This window comes from Podarcis melisellensis, assembly GCF_964234715.1.
Source record: "Podarcis melisellensis genome assembly, chromosome: 6".
NCBI lineage: Eukaryota > Metazoa > Chordata > Lepidosauria > Squamata > Lacertidae > Podarcis > Podarcis melisellensis.
Window position 1 is genome coordinate 17,929,999 of NC_138538.1, and position 19,235 is coordinate 17,949,233.

Sequence of the window (19,235 nt, forward strand, 5' to 3'; positions counted from 1 at the left end):
TGCGATAGCAGCTTTGAACAGGTATGTGGTTAGGGCATTAAATGGAAAGTGGGATTCCTCCACTCTCTGTTTATTTATTTCCCCACCCACTCGCACAAAGCTTCACTCGTGTAAGTTAAATGTGTGTTAAGTTGCAACTTTCTAGGGGGAGACAATTGCATTGAAAAATTCAGAGAAGTATGAATTTTTAAGGATGGCTGTGTTTCAGTTTACTTTTTTATGTGCAAATTAGGTAGGTAGGTTAACCTATATATTGAAGCACACACAAGCACATTCATGCTAAGAAAACAAGCCTGGTGAAAAAAATCAAGCCTGATGTGTTTCTCTCCTTAAAACTCTACACTTATTCCAAGTTCAGTCTCCTGAGGTTTAGCATGGAGGGGGTCAGATGTAACCATATGGCACTCACATACTGTGTGACAAATAAGTGCAACTTGCTGTATCAGCCACTGATGGGGGAAGAGAAGAACTGTGATTTTTAATTTCCGCCCACAATAGCAAGTGTAGCCAAAAATTAGCAGAGCAAAATGTTAAAGGATTAAAATTGTTAATGTCAGCATGCAAAGAGGCAAAAATCTAAAGGCATTTTCAGCAGTGTTTGGTGCTTATAATAAAACAGGCAGTGTGCATTACTGAAAATATTTTAAGGTTAAAATAGAAGCAAAGATTGAGAGGGGTAGAAGCATTTTAAATGGGGAGTAAAACTCTTCATAGTATAGATCTAATTGGTGAAGCATTTGAATTTTCTGGCTCAGTTTTAAATTTTATGGGGGAATTCAACATAATGCTAAGCGGATCACTCCACCAATGGATTTCTGTTAGCCTGATGGAGTGATCTGCCCTCCCCCCCGTGTGATTTTCAGGGGTTCTCCCAATCCACCCACCCCAGAAAAAAAGTTGGGGGGCATGGGGGGAGTGGAAAGAAAATCCCAATTGTGCCAGCTTCTGTTGACAGGGCATATTAACTGAATCCTTGCCTAAGTTAAGAGGTTTTGGGGAAAAAATTCTATCTTTTTCTTTCTTTCTTAGATGGGTGAATGTTTTCAGAACCTGTAAAAGGAAAGTAGGTTAAACTCAATCAGTCTGGCAGAAGTTGATGCCACACTAGAACATATTTCTGTAATCAGCTGCAAGTAAAAGGTAGGTTCCACACAACACTTCATGGGATACTAAATTATGACCTTCCCCTTGGCCAAAACCCTTCTATAATGTTTACTCAGAAGCCAACCCTTTCCCTTTCCACATTAAGTTAAAGCTCCCTGCTTGGAAGTTCCACACTTTTGGCTGCTTGGTGTCCCTTACAACATGAATTAAAAAGTTCCCTTCTTGACGGCTCCACCATTGTTATTGCTTTGCCTTGAGCATAGAATCAGGACTGTTAATTGCTCCTTGAAGAGCCTCTCCCTTCATTTGCTCCTTCATTTGCATACAGTGGTACCTTGGGTTACAGACGCTTGGGGTTACGCGTTTTCAGGTTGAGGACTGTGGGAAACCTGGAAGTACTGGAAAGGGTTACTTCTGGGTTTCGCCTCTTGCGCATGGGCAGAAGCATGAAATCGTGTCACGAATGCTGCGGGTTGCGGACGTGCCTCCATCATGAATTACGTTCACAACCCGAGGTTCCACTGTATAGTGAAATAGAAAAATCTGGAGAAAAGGAGAAAGCTTCTAATTCAAGATACAGTGGTCTTGAGGAGCCTCAATAAAGCCTAGCTTATCCATTCTGGACATGCAATTGTGCTTAAACTTTTTTAAGCCATCAAAAATCAGACCTGAGGAAATAAAATCGAAGGAAAGCACAGAAATGATTTAGCAACATCACCATTAGTTTTTCCACAAAAAGTCAAGTAAAGAATAGGTGGTAATTTCACGCTGAACTGCTGGTGCGGAAGCAGCAGAACTGGGCTATCCACCAAAGGACAAAAAAAAAATTCTACCTATTGTTTCTGCATCTTTAACAGCCAGTTATTGCAAAGAACCTGTGATGGAGAAAGCATTGGATGTCTGCTACTCGAGTAGTTGTTAACACCTGCCAGAAAAACATGGCAATAGTATACAGAGAGGATTTTATAAAGACTTAAGTGGCTGCCCATCAGGCTGGCTGCACTTCTGAAGCTGTCAGTAGGGAAGGACAGATGGAGATGAAGGCTTGAAGAAAAGGTCAGAAGAGATGGGGAGATGCAGAAGAAAAAGGAAGGAGGAGCCAAAGTGGTGGGTGGAGAAACTGAATCAGAGCCTCATTGCAATAGGCTCTGACACTCGTGTCAGGAACGCTGGGCAAACAGCACGAGAGTCTGATGGCTGAGAAGCTGAGTTGAGAGATAGTTGAGGATCAAGGAAGCTCAAGGAAGGAAGGCAGAAGCCCCCTTTAACATGTGTGTCTTATAGGCACAGTCAATGCATCGACGCCAGAAGTGGGACCACCAACTGCAGTTCCCTCTGGATGCATGCATTATAAAAAGTTTTTTTGGGGGGGAAGGTAAGGGACCTCTGGATGGTTAGGTCCAGTCAAAGGTGACTATGGGGTGTGGCACTCATCTCGCTTTTCAGGCACACAATTGGAAAACTATGTGAGAAGAACTAGAGGAGGATGTGGGTGAGCTTTATTGTAAATAGAATGTGGGTTAGCTTTGCAAATGTTAGCTTTGTTGAGCAGGCTTTGTACGGGGGTACAGTGTACCTCTGTTGTACAAAATACCCAGGATTAAATCCCTATTGCAAAGGTGGAGAACGTCAAATCCAGATAGTGGTATCAGATGTGGCACCCAAAACCTCTCTACCTAGCCCTTCAAACTCACCCAATGCTCATCAGGCCACTCCCTCTCTCCCCATGCCAAACCCTCACAGCCCCTACTATGCTCCTTGCTTGAGTGTTTTTTTCCTGGCTGGACACAAGTGGCGCTGTGGGTTAAACCACAGAGCCTAGGACTTGCCGATCAGAAGGTCGGCGGTTTGAATCCCCGCGACAGGGTGAGCTCCCGTTGCTCGGTCCCTGCTCCTGCCCACCTAGCAGTTCGAAAGCACATCAAGTGCAAGTAGATAAATAGGTACCACTCTGGCAGGAAGGTAAATGGCGTTTCCGTGTGCTGCTCTGGTTCGCCAGAAGCGCCTTAGTCATGCTGGCCACATGACCCGGAAGCTGTACGCCAGCTCCCTCAGCCAATAAAGCAAGATGAGCGCCGCAACCCCAGAGTCATCCACGACTGGACCTAATGGTCAGGGGTCCCTTTACCTTTACCTATGTGCCCTTGAACTCTTGAGAATGCCTCTTGCTTGTCTGAATGGAGGACAGGTGTATGTGCATGTGTGCACAGAAACTTCTGACTTCTGACTTGTCAAGAATGTATAATTTGCTGTTGAAATGGAATACACAGGATGAAACGGTGAAATCAGCTATGATTAAATGGGCACAAGATATTGGTCATGACATTATGTTTGCTGACTGGGAACAGTTATGGACCACCGGTATTAAATTTACGGCATGTAATGCCTTAAGAGAAAACATAATGAAAATGATTTATAGGTGGTACATGACCCCAGTCAAGCTTGCAAAAATTTACCATTTTCCCAACAACAAATGCTGGAAATGTAATGAGACTGAAGGAACCTTTTACCACCTTTGGTGGACCTGCCCAAAGATTAAAGCCTTTTGGGAAATGATCTATAATGAAATTAAGAAAGTCCTTAAGTGGACCTTTCCTAAGAAACCTGAGGCTTTTCTCCTGGGCATGGTTGGCCAACTGGTGCCAAGGATGGATAGGACGTTTTTCATGTATGCCACTACAGCAGCAAGAATCCTTCTGGCAAAGTATTGGAAGACACAAGAACTACCTACTCTGGAAGAATGGCAGACGAAGGTGATTGACTATATGGGACTGGCAGAAATGACCGGCAGAATCTGTGACCAGGGGAAAGAGACAGTGGAAGAAGACTGGAAGAAATTTAAGACATATCTTAAAAATTGTTGTAAAATTGAGGAGTGTTAAGATGTCAAGGAATAAGAAATAGAGAATTGCAGCTGTAATTAATAAGTTAAAGAAAAAAGAATCTGATGAAAGTGAATTAAATAATTAGTTAACTGGAGGAGTTGCTAAAGAAATGTAAAACAAGGATGCAGCAAAAGGGAGGTATGGGGAAGTCGGGGAAGTAAGGTGTATGAAAATAAGACTATGAAATTATACATGTTTATATGTTTTTGTTTTGTGCATTGTTTGTTTTTATTATGTGTTTGGAAAATAAATAAAAATTTATTTAAAAAAAAAACCAGAAACTTCTGACTTCTGTATGGCTAAAATGTATCCTAGTGTGCAAAGCTGACACACCTCTTCTCAAAAAGCTGTATGAATGGATGGGATGAGATAAAGCCCTCGCCGCAACAGTTATCTCTCCTGGAGAAAAGCAGTTATTTGCTGAATCAATAGAGAGAATGAGAGAGAGCAATGCACAGACAAAGAGCATTTTTGAGGCATCACTTGTAGGCATTTCAAGTCAGTTGGGATACACCTCTGCTTCTGAGCTCATCCTCTCCCACAAATACCCACAGCAACAGTAAGACCAACTAAAGGAGTAAGGAACAAAGAAACTGCTTCTTCAGACAGGATGTTAAGCTACCTATCTATCTACCTATCTATCTATCTATCTATCATCTATCTATACACACACACACACACACAGAGAGAGAGAGAGAGAGAGAGAAAGAGAGAGAGAGTTAGTTTTGCAGATTGTAATAGTTTTTAAATTGAATGGTGCAGGTGTTGTGCAAACTTAAGCTACAGTCATACCCTACATTTAAAGCACTACGGTATCACGTTAAACAGTCATGGCTCCCCCCCCCAAAGAATTCTGGGAAGCTCTCAAAGCTACAATTCCCAGAGTTCCCTAGAAAGAAGGAGATTGGGCTCATCTAAGAACTCTCAGCACCCATAACAAACTGCAGCTCCCAGAATTCTTTAGGGGAAGCCATGGCTGTTTAAAGTGATTGGCATGGATGTGGCCATAGAGTACAATGGAGTTATTTGGGAGTTAGCTCATTAAACAGAGTGGGCCTTACCTATGACTGAACGTGCACATAGCATTTGCCTGTTAAAGTAGGTTGGACCTCCACCCTGGGTACAACTGAACTCTGACTGCAGCAAGGTATGCTGGGTACTAAGCAAAGGCATTTCACCAAATATTTACTCAGATCCGCTTCTAACACTAATAAGAACAGAGAGCAGGGCTGGCCCTCTCATTAGGAAAGGCAATAGATCAGGAAGAGTGGCAGATAAGCATGCTGCCATTTACAGTGGTACCTCTACTTACAAACACAATCCATTTTGGAGTGCCACTACCGCGCATGCGCAAAGCGTAATAGAGCACTTCTGCGTATGCGCGAAGCATGCAGATCGCTTCTGCGCATGCGCAAAGCACACAGCGCAAAGCTTCTGTGTGTGCGCATGTGGTGAACCTGGAAGTAAACCTGAATCGCATTCGTAAGCTGAAAAGCTGCGACGTGAAGCAAACATAAAGTATTTGGTGGGTATTTTTTGTTGGGCCTGGATAGCTCAGTTGGTTACAGCGTGGTGCTAATAACATCAAGGTTGCAATTTTGCACGGGGTTGGACTAGATGATCCTCAGGGTCCCTTCCAACGCAACAACTCTGTGAATGAAAATTATTATGCTACTGTTGCTGTTTGGACACCCCCCCCCCGCCGCCCATGGACTGACATGGCTGTTTCTGCCTTTGCAACAAATACTGCCTATCCTTATATATCCTCCTTGTATTGCTCTTTACTACTTAAACCATCTGCTCCCATCTTTCCCTCTCATTTTAATCAAGTCTGCAGCGACTGATTGAACAGGGAGCGAGTTCTTTGAAAAGGCAGCAAAGTATGAAGAGAACCTAATTGAAAAGTAGCTAATCCAGTTAATCTCTTCAACCAGGTGATTGAACCTCCCTGATAAATCAATGTATCGTAATCCCTCTTTTAATAAATTAACCTTTCTGCTCTCCTCCTTCTGCAGGGCTTCTCATCCTATTTACCATCCCCCCAACTGCAACCTGTAAGGTTCGGCTCAGTCGCTCCTACCTGAGTGATGTCAAAGATGTGATCTCCACTTAATCACTGCCAAACACCTAGACAATTAACAGGCACTTCCATCAAAAGGGAAGCCTTTGCAGTTCATGAAAGCTTAAAATTATTATCTCTTTCCTGGAGGCAGTGCAAAACCATTACTTGTTGATGTTCCCATGGGAAGTAGGGCAATTTTTCATCCTCTTTTTAACATGCAAGTTGTTGTGAGTCTACAGATTTAAAGCAAATATCATGGTTTCCTTGGTTCAACTCGTGCTCAGAAGGTTCCAAGTTACACAGAACTGTCAAATGAAGCAGCTGCTAGTCCATGGAAGCTAAGGCCACAATAAATCTGTAAGTCTTCGAGATGCCACAAGGCTCTTCATTGTGCCCAAAACAAAGAGCAGAGTGGTGTGCACAATTAAACTGTGCACTGAATGGCAAGCAGTCGAATCCAGAAATCGTGTTGGAGAATGGTCGACTCCTAAAAAGAACCTTTGTGTTGGATCTTAGAAAGCTGCCTTACACTATATCCAAACACTAGCCCTTCTAGTTCATTATTGTCTGCACTGATTGGGAGCAGGTCTCCCAGGCTTCCAGTACTGTTTTTTCCCCAGTGCCACAGCTGGAGTACTATGTCCAGTTCTAGGTACCACAATTTAAGAATGATGTTGACAAGCTGGAATGTGTGCAGTGGAGGGCAACCTAGATTTTCCAGGGTCTGGAAACCAAACCTTATGAGGAATGGTCGAGGTAGTTGGATATGTTTAGCCTGGAAAAGAGGAAACTGAGAGGAGATGTGATAGCCATCTTCAAATATCTGAAGAGCTGTCACATGGAGGAGGGAGCAAGCTCTGGAGGTTAGGACACGAACTGATGGATTCAAGTCACAAGAAAGTAGATTCCAACTAAACATCAGGAATCACTTTCTGACAATAAGAGCTGTATAACAGTGGAACTATCTCCCACGGGAGGTTGTGGACTCTCCTTCATTGGAGGTTTTTAAGAAGAGGTTGGATGGCCATCCGTCATGGGTGCTTTAGCTGAGATTCCTGCTGTTATGTACTAAACTTGGATCCTAGAACAATAGGCAGGTAGGATCCTAGAATGCAGGAGCAGCCCAATCAGACCTCAGGAGGAAGTTAATCAACCTATTAGGCCAGTAGGATCTTGGAATGCAACAACTGATTGGCCTGCAGGAGCAGCCCAATCAGGTTCCAGGAGGTACGCATAATCAGCCAATCAGACAGGACTCATTGTGTAAATAACGTATGTAAAGCCTGAGTTTTGGGGGGAAATTCATTCCACTGTTTTATGAGCTGCAATAAAGAGCATGGAATCACTACGCAACTCCAAGTAAACCTCACTTGCATTGCAGGGAGTTAGACTAGATTACTCTATGATTCTATGACACCTGAAGACTGAACCTGGGACCTTTTGTGTGCAAAACTTGTGTTTTATCACTAACTTTTAGCAGCCCCCCTAAAATAGACTATAATTCACCTTCCCTATGCTAAGTGTAACCAACCCAGATTTCCCTCAGATTGGTTGGCTGATCACACAGAGCATCATTTTCACACGGGGAAAAGGTTCTTCATGAGCTTTATTGAGTATTGATTTATTTCTGGACGAAATTAAAATTGTGTGTGTGTGTTCACCTCTGAAAACCTTTGTGGTTTGGACCCAGGATACCTTCTTCCTTCGCACTGAAGGATCTGAGGATGAAAACCAGGCATATGCCTGGGATAGCACAATTCAGGCTGATCCTGACCACTGAAAGCAATATTTAAGGTGCACCAGTTCTCATGCCATTTCCAGAGTTGCTGCCCACTTCTGTGAGCTGAAATTGTGTCACCCAATCCTCTCTGATAGTGGAGTAGAAGAAATCTACTTTTCCCCATTGCTGTAGGAAGTTGGCTCTGTGTGTCACCCTGAGCTGCTCGGAGGAAGGGCAGGATTCAGATGTGATTGATGGAGGTAGAATGCCTTGCACATCTCAGAGTGAAATATCATTAGTGTTGAAGGCTAACTGCCACCACTACACTTAATACTGTCTCTCTGATGAGAATAACCGGGGCTTGTGTGTTCTCTCATATTCTCAGTGCAATGCAGAGGTGCGAGAGAGACTGCCTGGGAAGTTTATATAATCAGTCATAACAAAGATAAATCAAGTGGCACAGTTTGTAATTCCAGAAGCAAATATACATGACAAAGAGACTGTGCAAAGGCACATTAGACAAGTCCTGGTTGCCTGGTGTAAAGTATAAGCCAAACTTCATGTCTGCTTAAGCTCAACATTTCTATTTATGTCCCTGATTTCCCAGAACTTTAAATTTCTTTTATAGCTACTGTCATGTATGAGGTCACCAAAGCATAGAATATAAACTTTATTTTTAAATTATGGTTTTCATCAGTGCTTCCCCCCCCCCCTAGAAAAATAGGTGCCAGCACTTGCCATGAAGTTGTTACAGTAAGTACCAAACTTTTCAATCAAAAGAGGGGAGAAAGAGGTGCCAGTATTACGTATCCTTGAGCACCCCCTGAAAAAAGCACTGGTTTTCATCAATACATTGGTTTGATACTTGAAATTTCTGTGTTATGTTTTTGAAAGGATCATTTCATACCCAGTTGCAGTTGACTCCGGGCCCATTAAGACCTGTGCAACTATTTGCTAGCAGCACTAATCAGAAATATGTACTGCCAAATGTGCAAACTTACAAACCCAGCAATCCATCTGCACTTGCAGGCTTTGTGTTCCTATGTCGTTTAAAGCTTAGCCTGACCATTAGTTCACACACCATGCCCCTCACCTTTTTGCCTCCTCTGCAAGGCAGTCCTGCAATCTCCAATTCAAAGGGAATTGTGTGATAAGACACTATGCACAGTACTATTATATCATATTAATAAATCACAGCTCACCAGCAATGTGCAGCAGCTCATTCGAAAGCCCGTTTGAGCACACTGAAGAGTGCATACCAATCACATATTTCAATGAAATGAAAATGTCTCTAGCTGTTATGTACTGAAGTTCTCACCCTGGGCCAGCAGGGGGATACTGTAGATAGTTTTCACTCAGGTCCACATATGCAAATAAGGGATTGAAAGTGACGTTCAGTGATTAGATAGTTACAGAAAATGGTTACTGTTGCGTTCTAGTGGAGCATATATAAGCAGGCTGGCTGAACCCTTCAGCTCAATTCTATTCTGGCCTGTGAATAAACAAGAGCTGTTTGAAGAATCGCTGTGTCGCCTGATATGTTCACCCACAACTTAACACTAGCAGATAACGTAGCCTACCATTGGCCACTTCCACGATTTCTAAATGGATCCCCTGACTTTTACAACAGCAGAAATTCAAATAGGAGCACACAATATATTTGGTATTTTTGTTAAATTTGTACCCCACCTTTCCAGCAAATAATATCCTTTTTTAGAATATCTGTTCATATGCTATCTGTTTTACTAACAGGAGAATATCCACCTTGGATAAATTCATTAGATACAGACACTCATCCTAGTATTGAGAAGGTACTTTTCGTTTTGGAATTTGCAAAAAAAAAGTTGCGCATACTTGCTGGTGAGAGTAAATACCCCTTTTTTGAACTATAGAAGGAAGAACCTTCCTTTCCCATGTGTAACATTTCTTCCTTCCCTAACCGATAGATTTTATTACCCTGCCACATGACAACCCTCATTACCTTCTCTTCTGCATAAATCCCAAGCCAATTTGGCATGACTAGCAATCTTAAAACGTATGCAGCATGTAGCATGAGCAAAATAACAGCAACAAAATTTATAACACTCATTACGTATATTTACAGTGCTACAATTTCCTCACTCTAAATTTTAATCACAGCTTTGTCATTCTGCTTTAGGCAGCAGCAAGTTTGCATATATTCGGATGTAATTTGCAGAATGAGATATGAGGATTGCAGCCAGAGCTTAATGCAGGAATGCTATGTACAATCTGCGGTGTCTCACTATCCAAAGTCCATCTTACTTTCCAAAGTATCTTGCAGAATGCTTTGCTACCCAAAGGCCATTCCACTCCACTGTCACCACTAATGATGGGAGAGAAATTTGATTCATTTGGCATACAAAGGCAAAGCTACCAAAAACACATTTTCTGAAACAATATGCAAACTGGAACACAGCCACCTGTTGATATTTTTTACGTATCTTTAAAAAAACAACTTCTTATGATTTATGTGGAAATTGTTCCATTTGATTGTGGGGTTTTTTGATGTTTTATTTACAACAACAACAATCTTTATTACGGTCCAGAGACCCAACAAATCATTACAAAGCAATACACAATTCACACAGCCCACCTCCAGGTTAAACAAGCATTTTGTTCAGAATATAGGGATCATTGGTTCTTGCAACCACCGATAAAAACTTTGCCGCTGCTAACGTTCTAGCATTTGTCCGGTCTTCCAATAGGAACCTGACATAGTGAGCCTCTGATTTTCCCAGGAAAGGTACCAGCAATCAGTTCAGCCCTGGCTTGCTCATATTTTGCACAGTGCAACAAAATATGTTTTATGGAATCGATGTCTTGAGCACACGAGCAAAGTCTGTCCTGGTAGGGAACATTTATTATTTATTGTTTATGACTACTTTTGTTAAGTTGCAACTATGATTTTTTTTTATCTTCTAAGCTGCCTTGAGCATGGTTTGAACTACAGAAAGCTGGCATACAAATAACATTATGTATATCCATAACACAGGATTATCCTCTAGGTTCTGATAAATCCAAAACAGAGATTTCTACTGTTGCTATTAACATTATTTAGCACATCATCTCAGTATGCACTGCAAAACTAAATACTGCAATTTAAGGGTTTTAGTAAATATATATATCCCTGTTCTTGCACAAGGTGTCTCAATTTTATGTTTATGCCTGGACCTGAAAAATCAGCCACAGCCAATAATAATAGTTCCCAAAAACAAAGCAAGGGAGAGCAAGCCAGGTATCTGTGTTCTTCACATTTGTAGCCTGGTTATTTTTCACTTCCTGGCCTCACATCTAACACTGAGCTATAAAACAAAATATTCACTTGGTTTCAGGTTGGTAGATTCCTTGTGTAGTTTTCATTCTAATTCATTTAAAATGCATTCTTTTGGGGTTATTGGGGACGGGGGTTGCACATCCTAGATCCCTAGAAAATGTTGTTTTCTGCTGCTCCAGAGAAGCGGACACGGAGCAATGGATCCAAACTACAAGAAAGAAGATTCCACCTAAACATTAGGAAGAACTTCCTGACAGTAAGAGCTGTTCGACAGTGGAATTTGCTGGTAAGGAGTGTGGTGGAGTCTCCTTCTTTGGAGGTCTTTAAGCAGAGGCTTGACTACCATATGTCAGGAGTGCTCTGATGGTGTTTCCTGCTTGGCAGGGGGTTGGACTTGATGGCCCTTGTGGTCTCTTCCAACTCTATGATTCTATGATTCTATGATTCTATCCCCTATAAACACAACAATGGCATATTCCTCCTACCTATTTAAAAACAGCATCACTGTTGCTGTTTATTGCTGCAGGGAGAATGTTTTGCTGATGTATTGCCAATGGAGATTGGGTCTTCCAGAGAGCCTCCAAAGAACAGAACGTACCCAGTTGTGCTTCTCTGTGTCTCTTTCCACACCTTCTTCAAGCTTCCAAATGCAGCGTGCAGAGCTGGGGTGAGTCCATAAATATCCCTTCCTTCCTCCTCAAGGAAAGCCTGAATATTGGTATCTCACAAAACAGGGTCATGATTATGAGCTGCCTCCAGGAAAAAAATGCAGTAGGTGGACACTTAGATAACAGATTTCTGTCAAACGTATATTGCCAGGCTGCCACAAGTGATATGGTAAGGAACAAAGTTTTGTGAGGCTGCAGCCTCCTCCTTTTCTTCTCTCTCTTTTGCTGTAGCTCTTAGTTTAAAGAAAACAACTCTCTCCCACCAGCAGTCCCAAAACTTTCTTTTTATCTGTACAGTGTACACCCTCCCTTTTATCCATACAACACTCCTGTGAGGTTGGATAGGCTGAGAGATAAAGTGGTCATTTATGCATGCCCCACAAAAAAGAGGATACAGATTGGCATAAGATGTGCATTGTGAATTTATATGCATACCCTCCAAAAAAATTTCAATGAAATTTTCCTATTCCATAATAATATTAATAACAATTGTGTTATTTATACCCAACCCATCAGACTGGGTATATAAAAACCTAATAAAGCATTATTATTATTATTATTTTAAAAAACCTTCCCTATACAGGGCTGCCTTCAGATGTCTTCTAAAGGTTGTATAATTATTTATCTTGGCTTGGGGGGGGTCACATAACTCTATACCCTCCAACATTTCTCCAATGAAAATAGGGGCATCCTAAGGAAAAGTGGAACATTCTGGGAATCAGAAACTGGGATGGCTTCTGTAAATCTGGGACGTCCCTGGAAAATAGGGGCACTTGGAGGGTCTGTATATGTAGAGGTGTACATTTAGAGACAATTTCTAGAATTTTAAAAACGTAAAAGATTACATCTCACCATAGTGATGAAGACTGTGACCAGGTGTGCTGTATGCCTGGTCAGTCTGCTATCTAGGTGCTCACTGTTGATGGGCAACTTCAAGGTCCCTCCTACTCTCTCTTCTTAGGGTTATTATCTTTAACTCATACTTGGCCCCAACAGCCATTCAAATAGAGGATACTGTTCACCCTGTTCACCCTGGGCCAGCAGGGGGATACTGTAGATAGTTTTCATTCAGGTCCACATATGCAAATAAGGGATTGAAAGTGATGTTCAGTGATTGGATAGTTACAGAAAGTTGTTACAGTTGCGTTGTAGTGGAGCTCTATATAAGCAGGGTGGCTGAACCCTTCAGTTCAGTTCTGTTCTGGCCTCTGAATAAACAAGCGCTGTCTGAAGAATCGCTGTTTCGTCTGATATGTTCACCCACAACTTAACAGATACCATCAAAGAGAAGACTGCACAAAAAAGGATGGTCCTCTAATTTAGGACATATACCCATTCTAAGGCAGAGACTCAAAGTCACCCAGTGAGTTTTGTAAGGATTCGCACTTGTCCTCCTGCTCCGGATCAAACACTCTGACCACCATACTACACCAGCTCTGATAACAGTTGCTATCTGTGCACACCTTTTCCCATAAAGTAAGATTGGAACTACAACTTTCCTCTTTCACACACCCCACAACATTATTTTTAAGTATGAAAGAACACGAATTACCTGCCTCAGAGGACCCCACTCCACATTTCTTCATGAACTAATGACTGTTCATAACATACGTCTGGAATGGAAGGAATCAAGTGTACAGCAGCAAATCACTCAGAGACAGAACACAGCCAAAAAGTGAGTGGTTCTGCTGCATCTCTGCACCAAGACTGATTGAGCCGTCCAATGACAGATGATTAAATGACTTGAAAGATTACCTACCACCAGGGGAAACAAGGCCAGTGAAATGAATCACACAGAGGTTTCTTCTGAACTAGTTCTTTCATCTGTGATCTCTGTTCTTCAGTCAATCATTTTTTGGAGAATCCAGATGGTTTCCTGCCACCCGTTTGGATCCTGGTGCTTTCTGTGTTGTCCTCTATCTCCACCACCACCACCACCATCAAATCGGTGGTGTTTTTTCCTCATATGAAGCACAGTTGCAGTGCCAGCCAAATGAATTAGCCAAACGCTACTGGAAGTTTTCAAGACTTATGTGCCTTTCATGGGTTCCTCTTTGCAGTTTCTACTGGTTTCTGTTTGGTGCAGGTACCACGCTTTGTGAATAACTGGTTACCTGTTAATTGCCGTGCTATTTGAGTAAAAAAAGAAACATAAGAAATAAAACAAATAGGGGAAACTAGTAATTAAAGATCCCCTCCCTGACCAAAAACAGGGCAATTAAGGGACAATTAATCACCATCACCAGTAATGCTGGCCAAAAAACATGGGCAGAAGCTCCAAGGAGGAAGTTGTTAATTAACATGGCAGAGGATCTTAGGTGAATGAGACTTACTGTTGAGTAAGTATTATTTAAGGATCTTGGCTATAGGAATAGGTGTTTCTGGACAAGGACAGATCGTGAAGCTGAGGCTCCAATACTTTGGCCACCTCATGAGAAGAGAAGACTCCCTGGAAAAGACCCTGATGTTGGGAAAGATGGAGGGCACAAGGAGAAGGGGACGACAGAGGACGAGATGGTTGGACAGTGTCCTCGAAGCTACAAACATGAGTCTGACCAAACTGCAGGAGGCAGTGGAAGACAGGAGTGCCTGGCGTGCTCTGGTCCATGGGGTCACAAAGAGTCGGACATGACTAAACAACTAAACAACAACAACAACAACATAGAACTATCATTTAAACTGTTTGCAGAAATGCCTCAGCAGCAGTACTAAAGTATAGGCCAGCGGCTGCCAAACTCCCCCACCCTACCCCACCCCACATACCACTTGTTGCTGGTCTTGGCAGACCACTTAATGATTTTTCTGTCTTTTGTAGCAATTGTAATGAGTAGGCCAGATACTGCATGATTTTTAATTGTATTTTATGGCTTCCTCTATTTCCTGCATTGTATTTTATCATATTACAATTTGCATTCCATATAATTCAGACTGTGATGAAATAAAATCCAATGTAAGAAATAGAAGAAGCAATAAAAATCAATTAAAAATCCATGGACCACCAGTTTGGGACCCCCTGGTGTAGACTCTAATTTTATTTCCTAATGTGGAATTAACAAGAGAAAGAGTAGACAGCTCCCTCCTGCGTGATGTAGGAGATGTACCCATTATTTATTTCTCGCAGCATGCTAGCTTTTCATCCAAGGTGAATCAACACCCTGTCTGGCAGTGTTGCTCCTGAAAATGGTTCCACCCCAGTATAGAAAGACAACTACATAATTTATTTAGTTACTGTTATAGAGTGGCCTTTGGGGATGAGCACATACTGAACTTGCAGAACATGAGGAGGAAGCCTTTTCTTCTTTCCTGTGGAGAGGTAGAATTAGCTCAGTAAAAAAGGAATCCTATTCCAAAACTATTGTTTTCGTCTTCGCCTTTCCCATTGCATGTGAGCCAATAAATTATATAGTTTGGCCTGCTCTCACTCTGTCCCTAAGCTAGTGAGGGTTAGATTTATGGATAAGATTGCTGTCCTAACTAGGTCTACTCAGAAGGAAGTTTCATTGACATCAACGGGGCTTATTCTCGGGTATGTGGGATTAGGAGTGCAACCTAATTTGTTGTTGGCATCTGTCTGTCTCAAGGAGCAATGGAGTACGCCTCTGGGGGGTGAAGTCAAATGTCCTCCCAAGGGCTCAAGCCTGAGCAGAGTGTATGGAGGTCCTGAGCTGCCCCAACAACAAGACACACCCTCTTGGCCTTGCTGATGTGGTCCAAAAGAAAGAAGAGCAATACATTTGGAACCAGGAGTTGCCAGGAGGCAGCTTACAAGACACCACCCAACCATCTTAGGGACTCCACTCTGGATTTGTGTAGGGTTTCCTCCTTGGACTTTCCTTCTCCCAAAGATGTCCCGCAAGGCAGCAGAGGTTTAGGATCAGAGTCTTCCTTCTCCTAGAGGGGCTACCTTCCTAGGTTGATGTGCCCCGTCTGCCCCTCACTTTCCTCTGCAGTACGTGAAGTAACCTCCTTCTTGACTATTGGACCCAATATTGGTCTTGTCCGCTCAATCTACCAAAGCCTGGCTTCACACGCAGGGGAAGCCCCTAACTCACCGAAGGTTTCAGATCCATCAGCTACCCTCCCCTGGTTTTGCCGGTCAGTCAAAGCCGTTTCCTGGGTTGCAGCCACTGTCGCATGCTGACAGCTTCTAGGAGCCACAGGTGAGAGCTGAGTGTAGGGTGGGGATCAAAGGTGGACGAAGTATGCCAGAAGAAGCATGACGTGTCCCCTACCAGAGGTGTTACCTCTATCCTAACACCCGTAATAGTGCAACCCTAACTCCTACCGCTTCCGGTAGCAGGGCATTGTGAAGTGGCAGAGCTATTGCCGTATCCACAGCCCTGTTGCTCACGTCAGCCACAGTGGAAAATCAAGGAGTGAAGGTGACTGGGCCTGAATTCGATATGTAGCTGTCACATGAGAGCTGTGAGATTGGCTCCACCTCTTCCCACTCTCAGAATGCCCCATTTTGGGGGTTTCCACTGGCCCCTGCCAGTGGGTCTCCTAACCACCCATACATTTAGCAGTCAGAGGGAGGCCAGCTGACTAAGGAACAACTCTGGATTGCTCTGCCAGTATAACAGAAAGGCAGATACAACACTGTACAAAAGCTAGGTGCAAAAGTTGTGTGGGGCTCCCAGATCTTACAACATATCATCAAGGAACTAGACTAGCTGATAGGGATACTTGAACAGTCATCTCCCCGCAAACAGGAACACAACATACCATTAAATTTCAAGCGCAGTCATATATTTTTTTTTAAAGAACATGATTGTATCAGACACAAATCTGTGTGCCTGAGCCATTTTCACAGGCAAATATGCGAAAAGCAAATTGATTTCAGAATTATCTCCTTTTCCTGTATTCTATCATAATGAATGAACAAGTTGTTCAAAAAATATACTGGAGGAATACCAGACAGTAGCTGCACAGTAATCTTGTTGAATTAAAGTATCTTGTATAGCATTGCATAAACTTATCAAACTGTTGTAATGAAAATAGATAATTACAGACCTTCTTGGTACCAGAGTGCTTTTTTCTGGATTAGACATCCTCATCTCACATTGTTAAGGAAATACTGCATGCTGAAGGAATAATAACCCTTCAGGAGAAAAGAATGAAACCTTCAACGTCTTATAAAGAATTCCTGGAAAGATCTATCAGTGCTCTGGAACTTAAACACCGGTAGTGATTTGTTACAAGTGAAATAGGAGGAGGATTTTGTTACAGCAAATGGAAATGGATAATGGGTATGGATTTAAAAATTCCTAGGTCAGTGGTAGGGAATCTGTGGCCCTCCAAATGTTGCTGGATTGAAATTCCCATCAGCCCCAGCCAGAATAGCCAGTGGTCAGGTGTTGTAATTCACCAACATCTGGAGGGTCACAGGTCTCAGACCACTGTACAAGAACAACTATATGTGAACATTGCAAGGAGAATTTTCTTCAAGAAGCAAAATCAGTAGTATCTGACTCTCTATAAATTACAAGATACGAACTAGATTGGGAACATTGTTGAAGGTGCATATTTTGCCCTGTCCTTACATCCACAAATTGATAATTTATTCTAGGTAAGATAGAACAATTGACAGGAAACATACCATTAAACTCTTTGGTAGTTTCACCTGGTTACCTAAATTGGTAGTTGGAGTTAATTGTACATTTATAAATGGGAGAAATAATAGCAGTGATGCAAGAGCTTTATCGAATGAAGAGATTCTTAGAATCTAGGATATTGCTGTCATGATAAAGTTTACAAATCCAGTTTGTGTTCAGGAAATAAGACAAGGCAATGAGACATTATTAGGGAAGAAATGAGTATTTTTATTATGCATTGGAATGACAAACATCAAGACAACTTCAATCCGTATTTTTTGTTGGCACCTTTATGATTTTTGCTGTAAGCTGCTCTAAGTTTTATAGATGTCATTATGAACACTGTATTGCTTTTTTAACAAAATATAAGTATATTCCAACTGCCTTGAGAAACAGCCTGAAAAAATGAAGATATCTGGGCAGTGTTTGAAACTCTGCATTTTGCGACAGGGAATTTCATTAGCACGAGCAGTTTCTGAGCTCTGGGCGCAGTACTGCGCCTACGATTTCAGATTAAAACTGCAGAGTGGAAGGAAAGGAGGACCTTTTTCTGCCTCCCCACTTCCAGCTACTCTGAAGACTGAACATAATATTTTCACTGCAGTTCATTTATTTTCATCTTTGTATTCTTGTTATAAAAAACTGTGCCTAGACATTCTGTTGTAGCACCCATAACCTAGGTTTAAGGTGCCATTCATCTCTTAGCTTTAATATCTCAGTTTCTAACACTGTATCTGTATATGTAAGACTCAAACTGGGTATGGCCATACATATGAACATTAGCTTTGGTGTATCTTAATCCTTGAGATGCTCTGAAACATCTTGGAAATAATATTCCCAGCTTTAATTAGAACCACCCTGATACCTCTGGGTATAGGGAGGTACAGTGGTACCTCTAGATATGAACGGGATCCGTTCCGGAGCCCCGTTCACATCTAGAGGTAAACGTAACTAGCGATGGCACGTCTGCGCGTAACGTCATTTTGAGCGTCTGTGCATGCGCAAGCGGCGAAACCTGGAAGTAACACGCTCCGTTACTTCCGAGTTGCCGCAGAGCACAACTCGAATGCGCTCAACTTGAAGCGTATTCAACCCGAAGTATGACTGTATATAAATTCAATGAATGAATGAATGAATTAGAACAGTGGTGTGGAATTGGCAGTCCAGGGGGCATATGTGCCCCTCTGGACAGACACAGCAGGTCCACTCTTGCTCTCTGACTGTCCCTCTTAAGAGTTTGTTCGTCTTCCACACAGCTTTTGAGAAAGGGGAGGAAAGAGAGGGAGAGATGAAGACACAGTAAGCTTTGGAGTAGGGAAAGTCTTGCCATGAGCTGTGGGGTGCAAGGAGCCCAAAAGGAAAGAAGTGGAATTGAAAGAGAGAAAGAAACACAACTGGATACAGCTGCAGCAGATGATGTTATGGGAAGGGAAAACCCGCTGCAAGTAATTATTTTTGACCTGTATTAATGGAGGGGAGGCAACTGAAAGAGAAGGCGAGATTGGGGAGATGGATGGCATAGAGAAAAGGGATGGGATGACTGGCACTGGAAGTGAGAAGTGTGTGTGTGTGTGTGTGTGTGTGTGTGTGTGTGAGAGAGAGAGAGAGAGAGAGAGAGAGAGAGAGAGAGAGAGAGAGAGAGAGATTAATGCAATCCTGCATTGCCGTGATCTCCATCTGCTTCTTTGATTGTCTGATCTGCATAGTGAGACTGATTTGCTACACAGCATAGTGTTGACATACCATACACTATGTGATCCCTGATTGCCTGGGACCATCAGTGTAAACAAATCCAGAAAGAAAGGAGCAGTAACAGGAGGTGGGGGAAATAGCAAAGAAATAAGAGCTTCTGGCTGGTAGTTCTGTACAGGATTGAAATGTGAATATGTGTACACTGGTGATGGTTG